Raw genomic sequence first — 19937 nt, 5'->3', positions numbered from 1 at the left:
CGCTTAAATTATTTCTTCTGTAATAAAAATCACATTGAATTTTTTTCTCTTCATTATACAACCAATCTAAACATAATGTATTATGTATTACCATTAAAGTGAAATTCCATATACTTTTATATTCATACAGTACTAAATAAAAGAGATTAATAAGATAATTATTATTATGTATTCTTTTTAGAGCCTCGGTAGAAATGTTAAGCTATTTTTGAGACAGTTAATAAAATATTTTTCTTTATAAAAGTCACTGACGGTTACATAAAGAATATGAAACAGAGATCTATATTATAATAAAAAGGGTGTATATTAGTTTTCAAGTAGTATGGAAAGAGACTTTTTCTATATGTCTGCCATGAAAAGAAGCATTTCCTCCAGGTTCAAACAGTAAGGGACTTTTCGGGGTTAATAATTTAAAAAACAATTGAATAAAACTGCCTCTCTCAAACTTTCACAGACAATTCAGTATATAAAGAATTTCTACTTGATAGTAGAGGAGGACTGAGAAGGGGTTAAACTGTTATATGGAAAACTGAGAAATGTTACACATGTACAAATTACTGTATTTCCAAAATTTGTTATTAATAAGTAGCATAATATTATATGAATGCAATATTTAGTTCCACACCACACTCACCACCAAGTTCTGTGTCCTTATTTTCCAACCTCTCAAAGATAACCACCACAATCTCACAAATTTTAGAAAAAGTTTGCTGGCTTCTGATTTTTTTTTTGTTTTTGTCAGTTTGTGTGAATTGAATCTCTATCATAATTAAAATAGTAAAGAAAGGGAAAAAAGGATTGAAGAATAAGTGGAACAGTTTATAGGCCCCAGTGATAACCCTGGTGGGCAAAATAATAATAATAATAACAACAACAAGAATATATTAAGTCTTCTAGTGCAGTCCAAATTATGGCACAGCAAAACAGAATGCAACTTGCAAGTATGAGGTCCTGAGTCTGATACCCAGCACCACATGTACCAGATAATGCCCTCATTCTCTTTCTTTCTCATTAATAAATGAATGTTTTTCTTTAAATTCTCTATTTATTTATTTATTTATTTATTTATTTTTCCTTAAATTCTCTGCCCTTGATTTACTTATTCCTCCCTCTTCACTAACTCCAGGAATCACTGGCTTATTTTTACTGACTGTGGTTTTGCCTTTTTCAGTCTGTCATCTAGCTGGAATCATATAAGCCTCTGCAGAGTGTTTCCTTTCACTTAGTGATAGGCTTTTAAGTTTCCTCCATGTCTTTTCATCACTTAATAACTCATTTCTTTCAGTAAGAATAATATTCCATTGTCTAAACAAATCACAATTTAATTTTCACTCACCTACTGAAAGATATCTGGGATGTTTCCTGGTTTTGAGAATTCTGAATAAAATTCTTATAAATTTCTATGTGCATTTTTATATGAGTATATTTTCCATTCACTTGGGTAATTACTAAAAGGAATAATAACTGGACTGTATGGTAAAAGTATACTTTTTTTTTGCCTCCAGGTTTATTGGTGGGGTTTGGGGCCAGCACTATGAATCCACTGCTCCTGGTGGCCATATTTTCATTGTTGTTATTGTTTCTGTTGCTGCTGCTATTGTTGTTGTTGGATAGGACATAGAGAAATTGCAAGAGGAGGGGGAGATAGAGGAGAGAGACACCTAAAAAACTACTTCACCACTTGTGAAGTGCTCCCCTGTGTTGGGCTGCATTGTTGGGGAGAGACCAGGAACCTGTGATGGAGTGGGAACGCAAATTTTTATTCACGCAAATGCCCCAGAGTTGGGTGACAGCACAGTGGATTTAGGTCATGTGGACGTAGCAAAAAGGCCACCTCCCACTATGCCCACCAGCCCTTCTCCAGGTCAGGATGCAGAAGAGGAAAAAGAGTGAAACTGGAACAGCAGCGGGATTTATAGGGTAAAAACCAGAAGTGGCAAGTCAGAAACGGAAATGGCTAGGAAAAGGGGTGGAGAGAGGCAAAAGGCATGCTGGGAAGGTGGAAATGTCCTTAGCAACTGTTGTGATGATTTTAACTGAATTAGCAATACCCTGAGGGGATAACGTGGTGGGGAATCTTTCAGGCAAAACAATGATTATGTAAATGGACCATAGTATCTGCAATGGAGCATAGTGGATGGGGCCTGTTTTTTTTTTTTTAATTTATTTCTTTATTGAGGAATTAATGTTTTACATTCAACAGTAAATACAATAGTTTGTACATGCATAACATTCCCCAGTTTCCCATTTAACAATACAACCCCCACTATGTCATTTATCATCCTTCATGGACCTGTATTCTCCCCACCCACCCCAGAGTCTTTTACTTGGGTGCAATATGCCAATTCCATTTCAGGTTCTACTTGTGTTTTCGTTTCTGATCTTGTTTTTCAACTTCTGCCTGAGAGTGAGATCATCCCATATTCATCCTTCTGTTTCTGACTTATTTCACTCAACATGATTTTTTCAAGATCTGCTGAAAACGGTGAAGTCACCATTTTTTACAGCTGAGTAGTATTCCATTGTGTATATAGATCACAACTTGCTCAGCCACTCATCTGTTGTTGGACACCTGGGTTGCTTCCAGGTTTTGGCTATTACAAATTGTGCTGCCAAGAACATATGTGTACACAGATCTTTTTGGATGGATGTGTTGAGTTCCTTAGGATATATCCCCAGGAGAGGAATTGCAGGGTCATAGGGAAGGTCCATTTCTAGCCTTCTGAGAGTTCTCCAGACTGTTCTCCACAGAGGTTGGACCAATTGAAATTCCCACCAGTAGTGCAGGAGGGTTCCTTTGACCCCACACCCTCTCCAGCATTTTCGGGGCTGACATCTTCAGGCTCGACATCTCCCCCTTTCTTTTTATCTAATGGCTTAGTATCAGGAATGCAGGGTGCTTTGTGAGGCAGGGAGTCTTATAGGATGAGGCACACCTTTGGGGTTACCACTGTCCCTCCTTGCTCAACCTCTCGGTAGAGAGAGAGACTAACAGGATTGACACACTCCTCAGGTTCAAGCCCTGCCAAGCTCAACCACATCTTCACAATTTCCCTACATCTCCCTCTTTCCAATGGCCATATTTAAATGGGTCAATATCTGTAAAATACTCCATCTCTGACAGAGGAATAGTAGTGTAGGGGTGAACAGAAACCTGTTGGGCATAAACCTAAACAATATCTTGTAGGCGTTTTCAAAAAGAACTGGCTCAAGACATGGAGGGATAAGTAGGAGTAGCAAGGGACAGCGTGAGACTGAAGAGAGGCCTGGTAGGTGGAGAGGGGCTGCCTGATGGGTGGAAAGGGGTGCTGCCCGATAGGTGGAGGAGTGGGGCGAGAGGGGTGATCTGGTGTTGTAAAGTCCCAAGACAGCTGTCTGTAAGGTCCATGGACTGCTACATTCAGTCCTCGAGAAGTCCAGCAGTGTAAAGGGAGTGTCCAAAGGTGTATCAGCAAGTCTGATAGAAGCATCAGTCCAATGCCAACGATCAGGGGAAGACTTGTGTCTAAGTAAGGTAATTAAAGGGTTCACAGTTGTGGAAATTGACCATTTTTTCAATATTATTTTAATCCCTGAGTTGCAGCACAGTGGCTTAAAAGCCTCTTTTATTCTTTTTCTTCCCTGTAAGCTATGGGAGCTTGAGGGCTTTTAAACTATAAGTAGGCTTCTTAGCTTAATCACTGACTGCTGACCAAGAGATAAAGCAGGGTGGGGCAGAGATAATCCAGTGGTTATGCAAAGAGATCTCACAGGCCCACCACTAGGCCACTGAGGTATAGATCTTCTCCTGAGTTTCCTTGTTAGTTCTCTGTCCCCTGTTGTCAGCACACACCCGCCCCTGCTGCTCCAGATTCTGAGGGCAGTAGCTATGGAGATTCACATTTGAATTTGGTGAGACTTAGGGAGTCCTCTTCTCCCTTCAGCCATCTTTTTGTTAGTGAAACAGACTGGAGGTGGTGTCTCAAGTGGCAAACTGCAGGACTGTTGCCAGCTACTTAATCTCTCCCTAGGCTCCTCTCTGTCCATGATCCACACATGTTTGCACTCACTGGTGATTTGGTTGGTTCTTGAAGTCATTCTAGTCCTGTCTTGTTGTGGTCCCAGGTGGTCTCCTTTGGTATTCCTAGTTGACCTGGTAATGGAGAGGAGAGAAACACAGCTACTACTGCTCAGTAGCCCCACCTCTAGAAGTCCCCCAGTTATACTGTTTTCAGTCCTTAGAATTTCAGCTTCTTTTCTTAGAATTTACAGGTGTTTGCTTTTAGTTTCTATAATGCATTTGTTTTCATCTAAGCACACAATCACTTTCATGTAGACAGGATTTACTTTACCATTCAAATCAATATAATTACAGTATGGTTTGATTGGGAGGAGTTCATGTTACAATAATAAAAGCATATTATAATTATATTGATTTGAATATATGTTTGAAACCTTTAGTTTTCCTTCTCCTTGTCAGAAACAAAAGGGATTTTCCTCTTATATATATTATGAAGACCTGGTAGATTCCTTAAAGGTAAAACTATCAAAAATGAATGGATTCATATATATATATATATATATATAGAGAGAGAGAGAGAGAGAGAGAGAGACAGAGAGAGAGAGAGACAGAGAGAGAGAGACAGAGACAGAAAGAGAGAGAGAGAACAAAATCATAGGATAAGAGGGGTACAACTCTACACAATTTCCACCACCAGAACTCCCTATCCCATCCCTTCCTTTGATGGCTTTTTAAAAAATTATTTATCCCTCTAAGAGCATGGACTCAAGGTCATTATGGGGTGCAGAAAGTAGAAGGTCTGGCTTCTGTAATTACTTCCCCGCTGAACATGGGAGATGACTGGTCGATCCATATTCCCAGCCTGTCTCTCTCTTTCCCTAGTGGGGAAGGGCTCTGGAGAAGGGGAGCTCCAGGACACATTGGTGGGGTTGTCTGTCCAGAGAAGTCTGGTTGGCATCATGTTAGCATCTGGAATCTGGTGGCTGAAAAGAGAGTTAACATACAAAGCCAAACAAGTTGTTGACTAATCATGAAACTAAAGGCTGGAAAAGTTGGGGGGTCTCTGTTTTATTGATAGCTAGCAGGCATATTTTAGTTATATTTCAAAGGGCCTGTGACTATAGTAGTTTTTTTTTTTCCCTGAGCCTGAAATCTGATATGCAGGTGGATGCAAGTTATTGTCTGGGGAGATGATGTCATGGCTGGAAAAAGGACCAGAAAGCTGAATCAGGGAAGAGAGTACCTCCTAAATATGGGAAAGATGTATAAATATTGTTGACTGTAAACCCCATCGATTTGATGTGATCTGGGGCCCATATTCAGCTTAGGAGCCTATGTGACTTCTCTATCCCTGTAGATCCAAGCTCACATTCTGTGGTCATAAGTAGGAATGTTCCAAGCTGTCCCAATATCAGGACCTATCTTCCTCAGGTGTAGCATAGAGTATGTTGTCCAGCCTCCCTTCAGAGGATGGGCAACATTCTCTACCATTTTTGATCCAAGTTGAGGGCAAGGTCCTATGGGGGCCCACAAAGGGGTCTGTTATGTTGTTCCTGATAGAGATGACTGGTAATATTGGAGAGAGGGATTTATTCGAGGTCTAGGCCCATCATGTCTGTTTGGCAATCTCAGGACTCCCTGACTAGGGCCCCAGCTGATGTTGCCTTATAGTGACTAAAGAGTCATCCTTAGAGTATGCCAGTCTCTTGCCCTTATAGCTGAAAGATTTTTAACTTTCAATGAGGGCAACAAAAGGGAATAAATAAATAAATATATATATAAAAGATTTTTAACTTAGTCACTCCATTCAATCAGATAACAGTCATTGCACTTCATGATATCACTCAGACCTTGAAAGGGCCTGGTATGTTTTCTAGTGGCAAGACTGTCCAGTGACTACAACATCTCTTTGTTCTTCTATAAAAACTGTATTCATCTAGCTGTAAACAATTATTCCCCCAGCTATGAGTTGGCAGCTATATTTTTTTATGAAAAGATGAGGAAATACATCAATTGAATTTTATTGAATTTTGTTTGATAGATGAAAAGTTTTAAAATAGGTATTTAGGAGACAATAAAAATATGGTCTCTGGTGGTTACAAAGCAAAACATTAAGAGAGATAAAAAATAGTTTGAGAGGCTGAGTGGTGGAGCACCTGGTTGAGTACACATTACAATGCACAAGGACCCATGTTCAAACCCCTGGTCTCTACCAGTAGGGGAAATATTTTACAAGTGGTGAAGCAGGGCTGCAGATATCTCTGTCTCTTTCCATTTCTACTTCCCCCTTCCTCTCAATTTCTGGTTGTCTCTATCCAGTAAATTAATAAATAATAGTAAAAAAGAAATATTAAAGAATAATACCAAAAAAAGTTTTTAAAGGAATAGTTTGACACAGGCCTTTTAATACCTGCTGCTTCTATATTTTAACAGTTAACTCTTTGTGTTTGTCCATTTTACAAATGAAGTCATGTCCAGTTCATGCCTTTATTTCAAAACCACTTCTACTTTCCCATTTTCTTCCAAACCAGGAACTACTAGAAAATTTGCACAATTCAATAGACATAAATAGAAAAATCAACTATGATCCTCTTTACATAATTACTTATCAGCATTTAGTTAAGAATTCTTACAAGTTGGACCAAGTGGTGACACACCTGATTGAGCACATATGTTACAAAATGCAAGGATTCAGGTTCGAGACCCCAGTCCCTACCTGCAGGGGGAAAACTTTGAAAGTGATGAAGCAGTGTTACAAATGTCTCTCTGTCTCTCTCTCTTTCTATCACCCCCTTCCCTCTTGATTTCTGGCTGTCTCTATCCAGTAGATAAAGATAATACAAAAAAAAATTAAAAAGAATTCTTACAGACTTTTCTTTTTTTCTCTGACCATATGTGACCATATTTCAGAGGACAAAATTTAAATCATATTATACATACAAGCTTGAAATTTTTTTCACTTAAAGTTTTGTAGACATTTTTCTATGTGGCCCATATATATTTATAAAACTTTAAAATTTGTAGATAAATCTACTTTTATTAATGTCGAGGTAATAGTTTTATAATTTATCAGCTTTCACAGGTAGATTCTTCTGACTTATTTATAAAGCCTTTCTTTCTTTTTAAAAAATATTTATTTATTCCCTTTTGTTGCCCTTGTTTTATTGTTGTAGTTATTATTGATGTCATTGTTGGATAGGACAGAGAGAAATGGAGAGAGGAAGGTAAAACAGAAAGGGAGAGAGAAAGATAGACACCTGCAGACCTGCTTCACAGCTTGTGAAGCAACTCCTTTGCAGGTAAGGAGCTGGGGCTCTAACAGGGTTCCTTGCACTTTGCACCACCTGCACTTAACCTGCTGTGGTACTGCCCTGCTCCCGACTCTTTTTTTTCCCCCTCTTCTCTCTCTGGGTCTTGATGGAATTGGTGTTCAGACCCTTCTGGTTACCCTCCCCTAACACTCTTCTGGGAGTATGGACCAAAATTCTTTTTGGGGTGCAGAAGATGGAAGCTCTGGCTTCTTTAATTGCTTTTCCTCTAGACATGGGCACTGGCAGTTCGATCCATACCCCAAGCCTGTTTCTATCTTTCCTTAGTGGAATCGTTTTAAATTTATAAAATTTCATAACATGAAGGAATGTTCCATGATTTATTTACCATTATCTTGTAGTTGAATTTGTTTGCAGATTGTTTTAAGTTTTTAAATACTATAATTTATATACACCAAGATAATAAAAAATTACTGGTATGTTTTTAAGGCTGCTGAATCTTTGTGTTGACTTGCCTTTAGAAATTTTCTCTAAATTTGCATATATGTCAGACATTGAGTGCCTATATCACTGAGTCTTAACCAAATCTGAAAACCAACATTTTTATAAAGTCTTAAAGAATAAAAAGGAGATAAAAAGATGACGTTATAGTAAAACTGCATTTCTATGTTTCTAGTAATGTTGAACAACTATTCCTGTGCTTATTGGCATTTTTATTCTCTTATTTTATGAAGTGCCTTTTGTATTTGCCCCAAGTATTAGTTGACGTCTTTTAATTTTTTTCTTTTGTCATTGCTTTTGTTTATTATGAAATTGTGCATATTAATATAAAGGGACATTTATGATGGGGAAGATAAGTGGAAAGATGAGTGTCAAGGAAAACAACAGAAAACTTTGACTACCTTCAGCACAGCTATGTTTGCTAAACATAGCTGAAGGTGGAGTCAACCAGTCAAGAACGGGAAAACGACTGAAGGAAAATGGTTTTCAAGGATAAAATACATGTGGGAGAGTTTCCTAGATATTTGTGTAATATAAGCAGGGCATTAGCAAGAAAGGGCTCCTTAAAGAAAAAAAAAAACTACTTAGGAGTCACATCTTTGAATGACAATAGAAATCTTTCTTTTTCAGAATGAATAAGTCTTTTGGCTAAACATGGATAAAAGCTTTTGCTCAATATGGCATAATAACTCTAGTAGGCTCACAGCAGCAAAGCTAAGTCTGTCTCAGCGTCTTATTACAATAAAATCAATTTTAACCTCTTAAACCCAAGACATAAATCACTCACTTTTCTTTTCTTTCAAATAACTTATAAGTATATTATCATAAATGCTACCTGTCATTAGACTGATAGCTGTCAGTAGCTTAAAAATATGAATAAAACTGAAATTTTATTTGAATATGAAAATCATAATAACATCTTGTAGAGAGATGACAATAATAAGAGGTTATGGCAGACAAAAAAAAAAAACCCTCAAAAAGAGGAAAATCAGGAAAACTTTCTTCAAATTAAATAAACTCCTAAGTAAGTCTCAACAAAGCAGTATTACCACTAAGCCTAACAATCAGTAAATTACTGATTGGCCCTTGGTAGTGAGTAGCAATGTAAAAGTAAGTTTACCTTGTTAATTTTACATTGAAAATAGTATTAAGTTACAGAGTATAATTTCAAAATTGTACAATCTGCATTTATATTTCTTTCCAACTGATACTTGAAACCTTCATTAATATTTCTCTAACTATGTGAAAATTAATCTCACCTACTTTTTTAAGATACGCTTTTTAATCTTTTAGTAGGATGAATGAACTCAGATGCCTTTTAAGAGATACAGGTCAGTATATTTCACATAAAAGAAGTTTCATTCAAATTTTAAACTGTCGCTTTTGTATTTTCTGGTTTTAAAAATATAATGTTACATATAAATATTTGATTGTATCTCAGAGGTATTATGCTAAGTGGAGGAAAGGTTAATCTCAAAAAGCTACAAACTTTATGATTTCATGTACATTAACATCCTTGAAATGACAAACTACAGAGACAGGTGAGATTAATAATTATCTGGGGGGGGGGGATAGTGATGCAGTGGGGATGGGTGTAACTAATAAAGGGGTAACATAAAAGAGTTTCTTTGTGTTGCTGGGACAGTTTTTGTTGTGGTAACAGTTACCAGAATCTCGACACAAGATAAAATTAAATAAGATAACACACACACACACACACACACACACACACACACACACAGGTAAGTACATGTGAAAGCTGAGTAAGGTCAGCAGTCTGCTGGGTTGTATTAATGTCAGTTTTCTGGGATTTATATTGTCTTATAGCCATATAAGCTGCTACTGTTAAAGGATGATGAGTGAGGGATTTAGAGTTGTTTTGTTGTTGTTGTTATTTTGTTTTGTTTTTGCATTAAGTCCTCAACTTTGAATGAATATGTAATTATAATTTTTCAGAGAATTTACTTATTTATTCATAAGAAAGGCAGAGAGAGAGAAAAAAAAACAGACATCACTCTGGTACATGTGCTGCCAGGGATTGAACTCAGGATCTCATGCCTGAGGGTCCAATGCTTTATCCACTGTACCAGCTCCCAGACCACGATTATAAAATTTAAAAACATGGTTTCTACTCATCTATATTTTTCCCCTCTGCCACTGGGGCTTTTTGTACCTGTGTGATTCTACCATTCCTGGTGGACTCTTTTTTTATTATGTCATGGAGAGAGATTCAGAAAAAGAAGAGATATCATAACACCTCTCCACAGTTCCTCAAGATTCCCCTCTGCATGGTGCTCCCAATGGTGCCAAGGACTCCAGTAGGGTCTTTGCAGATCACAAAGAGTACAATCTACCAATTCTACCAGGTGAGATATCTCTCAGACCCCAAAACTCTTTCCACTCCATCTGGAGAATTATCAGAAGAAAAGCAAATTAGAACTCTTAGTATCCAAATTATATTCATGCACCAATAATAATTCATTCTGCTTGTTAGATAATTCCTTAGCTTCTTCTCCAGTGTGTATATGCTCTTATTTCAAACACATTTCTTTTTTTTAATTTTGATATATTTTATTTTAATTTATTTTATTGGTGATTTACTATGTATTTAGAAAATTATAGGGGTATATTTCCATACTGTCCCCACCACCAGAATTCTATGTCCTCATCCCCTCCACTGGAAACTGCAATGGTTCTCCCAAGGTCATTAATAATGGCTGACTTTATAACTATCTATATCATCTCTAGCTATCTATCTGTACCTATATCTATATAGTTTGCCTATTTTTCCTCTGTTCCTGCCTTCACTTCCTTTCTTTCATTTTTTTCAAACACATTTCTAATGTACTTGGTTGCCAGAACTCATATGGGTTGGCTCTCAGCTAGGAAGGTAAATGACCAGTTCTCCCTAGCTCCTTCAAGAGACGATGTGAAATAGAGACAGGAGACACCAGGGAGAATTGAGGCACTCTCATTTAATGGCAGACAGACATGGGTTTAAATAGGAATTCAGACAAAGAACATATTTCAAACATGTCATAAATTACAGGTTTCTTAAAGGTCAGCTTGCCCCTATGGTAGGGGGCTGGTATGACAGGAATTGATGAGATACATAAAGGTCTAGACAATTATTCTCCATGATGCAAGCAACGTAATTATCCAAAGGTATTTGAGAGAAACATAGGGGTTAAACCAGCAGGGTAAGATAGAGAGAAGATAAGCAAGCTTGATAGATATCAGAAGGCTATAAGGGAATAACGTTTGGAGTTTCACTGACTGACGTCAAGGCGGTGTTTGATGAGTATGCTTTCTCTAGTGATCAAAAGTGAGGTGATTGTGTGAACTCTGGGTGACTATGTGAACTTTAAATGAACCTTAAGGCAGGCACCCATGTGGCCTGAAGTTAATTGAGAGAGGCAATGAGGTTTCTGTGAGCTTGAGAGTCTGAAAGGGAAGAACTAAGTCTGAGAGACTGTTTTTCCCCTTTGCTCATCTCGGTTGAGAGAGACTAACAAGGGGGTGTCTTCTCAGATCTCCATCCAAGGATGGGGGAAGTTTTCCCTAAGCTCTATCAAGCTTATACATAGCCCCACAGTTGGTAATTTGGTTTCCAAGAATATAGTAGATACATCCATTCAATCACCCAGTCATTTTTGTGTGTTTATTCTTTCACAGTATTTTTCAGATTGTGTTAAATAGTGTGATAAGCATGATATTATGATGTATTATATGGTTTCTGCACCCAAGAAGTTTATGCTTAGAGCAATGACTCCTGCAGAGGTATGAAAAGGGAGAAATAGTGGGCCTGTGTTCAACGATGGTGCAGTGGATATCTCAAGGGAGATGGTGCAGTGGATAAAGCATTGGACTCTTAAGCATGAGGTTCTGTGTTCAGTCCCCAGCAGCACATGTACGAGAGTGATATCTAATCCTTTCTCTCTCTCTTCCTATCTTTCTCATAAATAAAATATTTTTTAAAAAATGAAAAAGGAAAAGTGAACTTACATGATTTTCTTTTCTTATTAAAGTTTTATTGATTGATAGATGTTGGGCAGTATGCCAGCTTCCCCCTGCTTAACTCTGCAGTCTATTTACACAACCACTAGACTAGAACTGCCCTGCCTGCTGGGCATTGGTTTAATCCCCACTGGTTTATGATGTATTTTTGCTCCGCCCCCTCTCCTAGACACACCCTGATTTCTACCACTCTCTTTTCACTCCACCCTCTCTAATTCAGATCCTGTTTCCACCCTACTTGGCGAGTATATATACAACTGCTCTTCTGTTTGAACACACTTGGGATTGCCTTCTGGCTCCGAGAGTCCCAGAGTCTCTCTCCTGCGATGCTAGCCCAGCACGAGTTCCTGATCCCTCTCCCATGCAGCAGCCTAGGTTGGCTCTAGTTGAGTTCTCTGTAACCCAGAGAGCACTTGCTGGGGAAGAAGCACCCTCAGGCTATCCCAGCAAAAGATAAACAAGGCAAATAAGCACATACCTGATGGATGCCTGGGAGGGGGCTTGGTGGTTACAGCACTGGACTCTCAAGCATAAGGTCCTGAGTTTGATCCCTCAAACCATGTGTGTCAGCGTGATGTTCTGGCTCTCTATCTCGTGTTGACAAATACTTTATTTTATTTTCCCTCCAGGGTTATTTCTGGGACTCAGTGCCTGCACCATGAATCCACTGCTCCTGGAAGCCATCCCCCCCTATTGTTGCCCCTGTTGTTGTAGTTATTATTATTGTTGTTGATGTCATTTGTTGTTGGATAGGCCATATGCCAGTCCCTGTTCAGGCACCAGATTTCTGGCTAGCTTCACGGGCGGGAGAAAGACAACCAGGGACTCATGGCTGAGCTGAGAACACAGTTCAATCTTTATTGACGAGCGGGTATGCAGTTCCATCTATCTCTAATCACAATCCTGTCCTTATATATCTCCTGAGGCAGAAGTGTCAGGTTGGAAGAGGATGTACATAGGATAGGGAGTGGGGAGAAGGAAAGCGCTTGAACCAGTGGGAATTAAACCAATGAAAACAATGATTATGTGTTGTTAAAATTCGTAGTCTCTTGCTGGGCGGGCTAGCTTCACGGGCGGGTAACAGAGACGCGGAGACAACAGCTGGGCAGGGAAGCTGTATTTCTTTATTCAGGAACAACGATTCATAAACTAAGACAAACTAATCACCAAACAGAACTCTGCTGTCTCTCTGCGGCGGCGCAAGCACTCTCTCTTACACTCCAACTCTCGAACTCAGGAACTCTCTAACTCTGTAACTCTGGAACTCTCGAACTCTCTAACCCTGGAACTCTGCCGGGGTTCCTTCGGGGCGGGGCCAAGCAGGCACGCAAAACTAACTGGACTGATCCAATTGTCTTGGCGGGGGAGAACTACCCAATGTAAAGCATACAACAATTATGTAAATAGACCACAAAGTTAAGCAATACAAGCGAACCTAATGTGATGATCAAAACAGAAGGTCTTATAAGCAGAATTTAGAAGCAGACCAACAGATTGACTGGATAGAGATAAAATTGAGTGAGAAGGGCAAGACAGAGTGGGAGAAACTTACAAAGTTTCTCCCTCTGTAGGTGGAGATCTGGGGTTTGAGCCCAAGCCCTTGCACATGGTAACATGTTTGCACAACCATGAGCACCACTGCCTGGCCTCCAGGCCTTTCAAACTGTCCTATTCAAGAAGTTCTAATGTTTTTCCTAGGACACAACTCCTCACTTTCGAGAGTAGAGGGAATAAATGGAAAAAAAAAAGGTTATATGTGATTATAAGGGTAGAGGTACTAATCCAAAAGAATTAATATCTTTGTAAGAAGATTCACTAGATCTCCCATTCTCCTCCAACCTTCCCCCCCTTTTTTTCTTCCAGCCCTCTATTTTTCTTCTTTCTCTTTGTTTTTGCTAAATAAAGGTGTAGTGAATTGGGGGGCAGACTGTGGCATACTAGGTTAAGCACACATAGACCCGTGCAAGGACCCAGTCAAGCCCCTGTGACTCACCTACAGGTGGGGGATGCTTCACAAGCAGTGAAGGAGATGTACAGGTGTCTGTCTGTCTCCCTATCTCTCTCACCTCTCTCAATTTTTCTCTGTTCTCTATACTAAATTGGAAGAAATAGCTGCCTGGAGCAGTGGGTTGGTAGTGAGGGCACTGAGCCCCACTGATAATCCTGGAGGCAAAAGAAAAAAAAAAGTAATGAGTTAATAGTTGGCTGTATGCTAGGAAGGAAACTCTCAGTAAAAACTGAGTGGATGAAAGGATGGCAGAGGACCTAGTGGGGGTTGTATTTTATGTGGAAAATTGAGAAATGTTATGCATGTACAAACTATTGTATTTACTGTCAACTGTAAAATATTAATCCGCCAACAGAGGGAAAAAAAAAGAAAAAAAAAACTGAGTGGATGAAAACCTTGAACTTGGATTTCCCAGCTGCTAGAACTTCAAGAAATAAATATCTGTCTTTTTTAAGCCACTCACTCTGCAGTATTTGATTATGGCAGCCTGAGTTGATTAACACATATTGTTCCTAAATGAGGTGCTACATCTCTGGGCATGAATTGGAACTGTATAAACGTGTAGAGGTTGATAGGGTTTTAAGAAGTCTGACAGAAAACATCTTGGTTTCTGTGAGCAAAGCAGATGCAAATATGACTGTTAAAAGGCAGATATTCTGGTGAAAGAAATGAAAAGAAGAAGGTTTTGGGAAATTTGAGGAAAGTTGTTGCATATTATAAAGTCACAAAGAACTTGACTGAATTGTGTTCTTGTGTTTGGTGGAAAATAAAACTTATAAGTTAAGAACTGAAATTTTAACTACGGAGATGTCTAAGCAAAGTTTTTGAGTTATGACTTGGCTTTTCCTGCCTACCCACGGAAAAATGAGGGAGAAGAGATATGAACTGAAGAAATAATGGATTATCAAAAATAAAAGTAAAAAAATAAGAAGAATCAAAATTTGACAATTTAAGAAACTTTCTATCTGTCCATATTGCAAAAAAAGTGGAGAAGCACTTTTCTGAGAATTCTAATGGAGTGACTGAACAACTATCTGATAAAAGAGATTGTGGCTGCAACTCATAGACTTAGTCATCTCAGCTAAAAGTCAGGCTTGCTTAACAGAGTTTCTTTGTAGTTTTTACAGACAATGACTATAGTCACTGAACTAGATGATTCCAGTCTAAAGACTCCCAGATTTTAGGTTCCTGTTTTGAAAGTTGTATAAACGAGTGACACGAAAACATATCCAAGAAATGGAGAATTAAATCTTTTTTTAAAAGCCCTAAATTGTTTACTTTTTTTTTTAATCCTTTTTGAGGATTCATCTTTTTACCTGATTGGATATTGGTTGGTTGACTGACAGGTGTGAAAAACACTTAGGGCAGCTCTTTGGATAAGACATGGAAAGCTATATAAATTCCTTGATCAAATTTAAATACCCTTAAGCAACCTCCATTAACCTTGAACACCCCAATCTGTTCCCCGAGGCTCTACAACTTACTCAAAGCTCAAAGCATATTTAGAGTTAGAATGAGTCCAGTCCATCTACAAAGAAAATAAACTAAGTGCCACTATTGTTTCAACGAAAAAAAAGGAAGTACAAAATATTATATATAATATATATAAAAATACAATATGACCTTAATGTCGTATTCTGTATCTTATTTATATTGAATAAGCTATGGTAAACACTATATTCAAAGGCCATATTATTTTCACTCATGTTCAGCAAATGTAGTATTCACAAAGTAAAATAACTATGTTTACTCTTTGTTGCCTCTTCATTTATTTAAAAACAGTAGGCTATTGATGATTTTGTAATTGTGTTATCAGTGAATAACCTGAAATATAAGGGTCCTTATTACTTTTTCCATAAGCACATTAAAACTGTGTGTAACTCTTTCTAATTGTATGTGTTTATGTGCATGTGAGTATACGTATAATATTTGTATGTTTGTATATATGGACATGCATTTGAGTATATGTAAGTGAACAAGAGATTAGCCAAAGGACCCAGATTCAGCTGGCTTTAATCATTTAAATGTAGATTGCACCTATTTAAAATTAAATTCAAATAGTTACAAGGTAGAATGAGGAAATATAAAACAGAATAATGGAAATAAGGGGGGGAAACATAGGCAGTTGCCCCTAGCAGTTAGCTATTTTAGACTGTGAAGTGATATCCCAAGAGAAACCAGGGAGGCTCGATCACTTGAATCATTTAAAATTGGACTGGACTAAGCTCGAGAGAATATACCGTTGGGAATAATCATGCTCTGACAGAGAAAGACTGAGAGATCTTTTCCAATTCTAATTGCCATGATCCTGTGTAATTCAATTTGAAATGGCCTTGCTATACTAATTCACAAAGAACCTATTTTTACTAACTCTTTCTTTTTCATAATCCTGCTTCTGATATCACCACTCCTTTAAAAGGAAAAAGAAACCCTAAAGCCTGGTTCCCAAGTATTCATTGAATTACACTCCTTATTTCTTTTTTTTTTCTCCAGACAGATGATTTTGCAGACTCAAGCACTGTACTTCAGGCTGGTCAGACAGTGATTATTATCACCCCCTGCTTTCATGCATTAGAGCTGGGCGTTAGCAGGTAAGGGTGAGGGCTGACAAAGAGGTTTTCAAAACTGGTCAGCATAAATGCTTCCAGGAGGCCAATTCTGGATAATCTATTGAAATGTGGATCAAAAATACTGCCAGCCGAGGCTGAATACCTCTATCTGTTGCACTTAAGCCAAATAGTAGAATGCTTTCAGGGGGTGGGGGGGATAACAAAAGCCATAATTACTTGTGGAGCATGTGGAGAATTGTCTTTTCACATCATTTGGGGGTTAATTTTATGAAATGGTTGCCATTCTGTCTGGGTCCGGTGTCTGTCTCAGTCACTTTATTTGTTTTGAGATGCTTCAGGGGTAATGTCCCTAGAGTCTTGAATCCAGGAGGCCTTCAGGTTTCTAGGAGCCAATTTGTGACAAGATCAAAGAGGGCTATATTCCCAAGAGCCCGTGTTACTCTTTGGAATTTACAGGTGTGCCTCATTTTGCACAGTACTCACATGTTTGAAAAGTATTGGAACATAAATGCTGGTGAATAGAATTTTATTAACCCATTAATACTTTTAATTGGTAATGAACCATGATCATTTAATTAATCATAATTGCAGTGGAGTCATGCACAAATCTGTTTATAAGCTAAGAACAGTTTTGTGAAACAAATATCAGTATTTTGTGGTGTTTTTCCTGAAATAAATGTAATAATCTCCTAAATTTTAAAGTTAAGCTTTGAATAAGGTACAGTGGTAAATAATAAATTAGAGTGATAAAATTTTTCATTTTGCTTTGCTGACACCAATTCTTCATTTTGAAATATTTCAAACATATAAGAAAGCATAGTTATGTAGAAACATTCACATTACTCAGGATGAAAAAAATAGCAGATTTTCTATTTTGTTCTATCTATATTTTTTCTTTCAATTCCTGTTTTGTTTTCATAAACATGAGCATAAATTCTTTTTGTAAATTATATTTACTAGTGACTTAATATTGATTTAGAAAATCATAAGGTAACAGGGGCATAATTCCATATCATTCCCATTACCAGAGTTCTGTCTCCCCATTCTCTTCATTGAAAGCTGCAGTAGTTCTCCCAAGGTTGCACATATAGCTTGACTAGTATTTCTATAATTATCTGTCTATACTTATACATACTTGCCCATTTTTCCTTTGGTCATGCCTTCTCTTCCTTTTTCACACTTATACCAATTGCTACTTCAAAATGTCCCTCCTTTGTTTCTCTTCTCTCTCTAGGTCCTGATGGTGTTGGAATTTGGAGCTCTCTGGTCATCTTCCCCTATCATTTCTCCACCTCTGGGAGTATGGACCAACTTTTTTTTTTTTTTTTTTTTTGTGGAGCAGAACATGGAAATTGTGGTTTCTGTATTTGCTTTTCCACTGGACATTAGCATGTCTATCCATACCTCAGCTTCTTTCTTTTTTAAAAAACATTTTCTTTCTTTCTTTCTTTCTTTCTTTCTTTCTTTCTTTCTTTCTTTCTTTCTTTCTTTTCCCTTTCAATGCCCTTGTTTTTTATTGTTGTAGTTATTGTTCTTTTTATTGATGTCATCATTCTTAGATAGGACAGAGAGAAATGGAGAGAGGAGGGGAAGACAGAGAGGGGGAGAAAAAGGTAGACACCTGCAGACCGGCTTCACCTCCTGTGAAGGGACTCAGGTGGGGAGCTGAGGGAACCGAGATCCTTATGCTGGTCCTTGCACTTTGTGCCACATGCATTAACCCCCTGCACTACTGTCCGACTTCCCCCAGCTTATTTCTATCTTTATCTAGTGGGGTAGGATTCTGGAGGGGTGAGGTTCTGGAACACATTGATGAGGTTTTCTGCCCATAGAAGTGAGGATGGTATCATGATAGCATTTGCAACTTGGTCGCTGAAGGAAAGTAAGACATAAAGTGGCACAAAATGATTAATGGACAGAAAACAAAAAGTAAGAATAAAGCAAATGAGAATAGGTATCTTACAGTGGAAAGAAGCCAGCAAATCTATTTTAGGTATGTTCCTAGGGGCCCATGACTGTCTTAGTTTTTGCTTGAGTTTGATAGCTAACATGGAGGCAAGCAAAAATATTGTCTGGGAAGATGGTGTCAGAGTTGAGAATAGAGCTAGAAAGATGGATTACTGTAGGGAGGTTGTGGGAATGTGGTGGAGCCTGGCAGGGCTTGACCTGAGAGGTGAGTCTGTCCTGCTAGTCTCTCTCTCTACAGAGGGGTTGAGCAAAAAGGGGGACACAGGAACCTCAAGAGGTTGCAGGCCATATAAGACTTCCCTGCCTCACAAAACACTCTGCATCTTCCCACCTCCAGGAGCCAGCATTCTTTAAAATATTAAGTCTGCTCCACCCTGCATTCCTTTTATTATCTACATATCATTCTTCTGCTTTGTCTTACAAATTACTAAAGGTCTCCTTCCTAATTCCCCGCAGGGTATTGCTGATCCTACCAGTTGAACCCCTAGTAACAGTTGCTGGGGAGGTCTATACCATTCCCGGCCCCTTATGCCTTTCTCCGCCCCTTTCCTAACCATGTATGGTATTGTTAAGCCACTTCTGTTTCTGGATTTTCTCTTCTGAGTTCCAACCTGGAGGCACACGTGCGGGCAGACTGAAAGGCTGATGCTGGCCATTGTGGTTTTGTGCCATGTGGCTTAACCAGGTGTGCTACCGCCCGACTCTGGGGTGATCAGATGAATAAAGATTTGAATTACCTTGCCGCCACAAGCTTGGTTCCTGGGTCATCTCTCTTTCTCAGGCTGCTAACCCAAAAGATTTAGGTCAGAGAGTAGCTCCCAAACTTGAAGAAAATCTATGAATAAAATTAACTGTTTACCCTATCAACCAGACCCAGGATATATATATATATATATTCATATTTAGCACAGAAGCCTGTGTAATCTCTAAATTCCTGTCAGTCTGAGCTCACAGTCCCTGGTCACTGTTGGGAATATTCTAGGCTGCACTCATTTGAGGACCAGGTTTTCTTGAGCGCAAGGTAGGATAACTGAGTCTCCCTTTAGATAGTAGGGCAGTCCCTACCATTGCTACTTTACAGGGAGAAAAAGTTACTGGAGTAATTCACTAGAGGGATTATGATGATGTTCTTGATGGAAATGACCATTGATGATGGAGAGAGAGATCTATTAGAGGTTGCCCTTTTTCCAGAGAGCATCTATTATGAAACTCTCTGAGCCCTCTCATGACTATCGCAGGTCTAATTAGCATGAAAAATCTCTCATAACCATCCATGAAGCCTCTACATTAATTTTTAATAAATGTCCCATTGTGGCAGATGTTACAACAGAGTAGGTACAATATCACTGAGAAAATAAATTATATTTTCAGCATAGCAACTTGATTACAGTTGCATAAAATCCAAGAAAAGTCTCTCTCATTCATCATAATGTATTATTCTCTAAAAGATATTATATGTTGTCAATTAGAAATAAATCATAGTGGTCCCACAAGATGTTAATAGTTCACTCACTTTCTCATTCATACAACCTAGGTTTATACTGAAGGAAACTTGCTGTGCTCTGGCATCTTCCTGCCTCTACTTCTGTCTTTATGTTTCTATC

The sequence above is a fragment of the Erinaceus europaeus genome, chromosome 11 (assembly GCF_950295315.1).
Source record: "Erinaceus europaeus chromosome 11, mEriEur2.1, whole genome shotgun sequence".
NCBI classification, from domain to species: domain Eukaryota; kingdom Metazoa; phylum Chordata; class Mammalia; order Eulipotyphla; family Erinaceidae; genus Erinaceus; species Erinaceus europaeus.
This window is presented reverse-complemented; position numbering follows the sequence as displayed.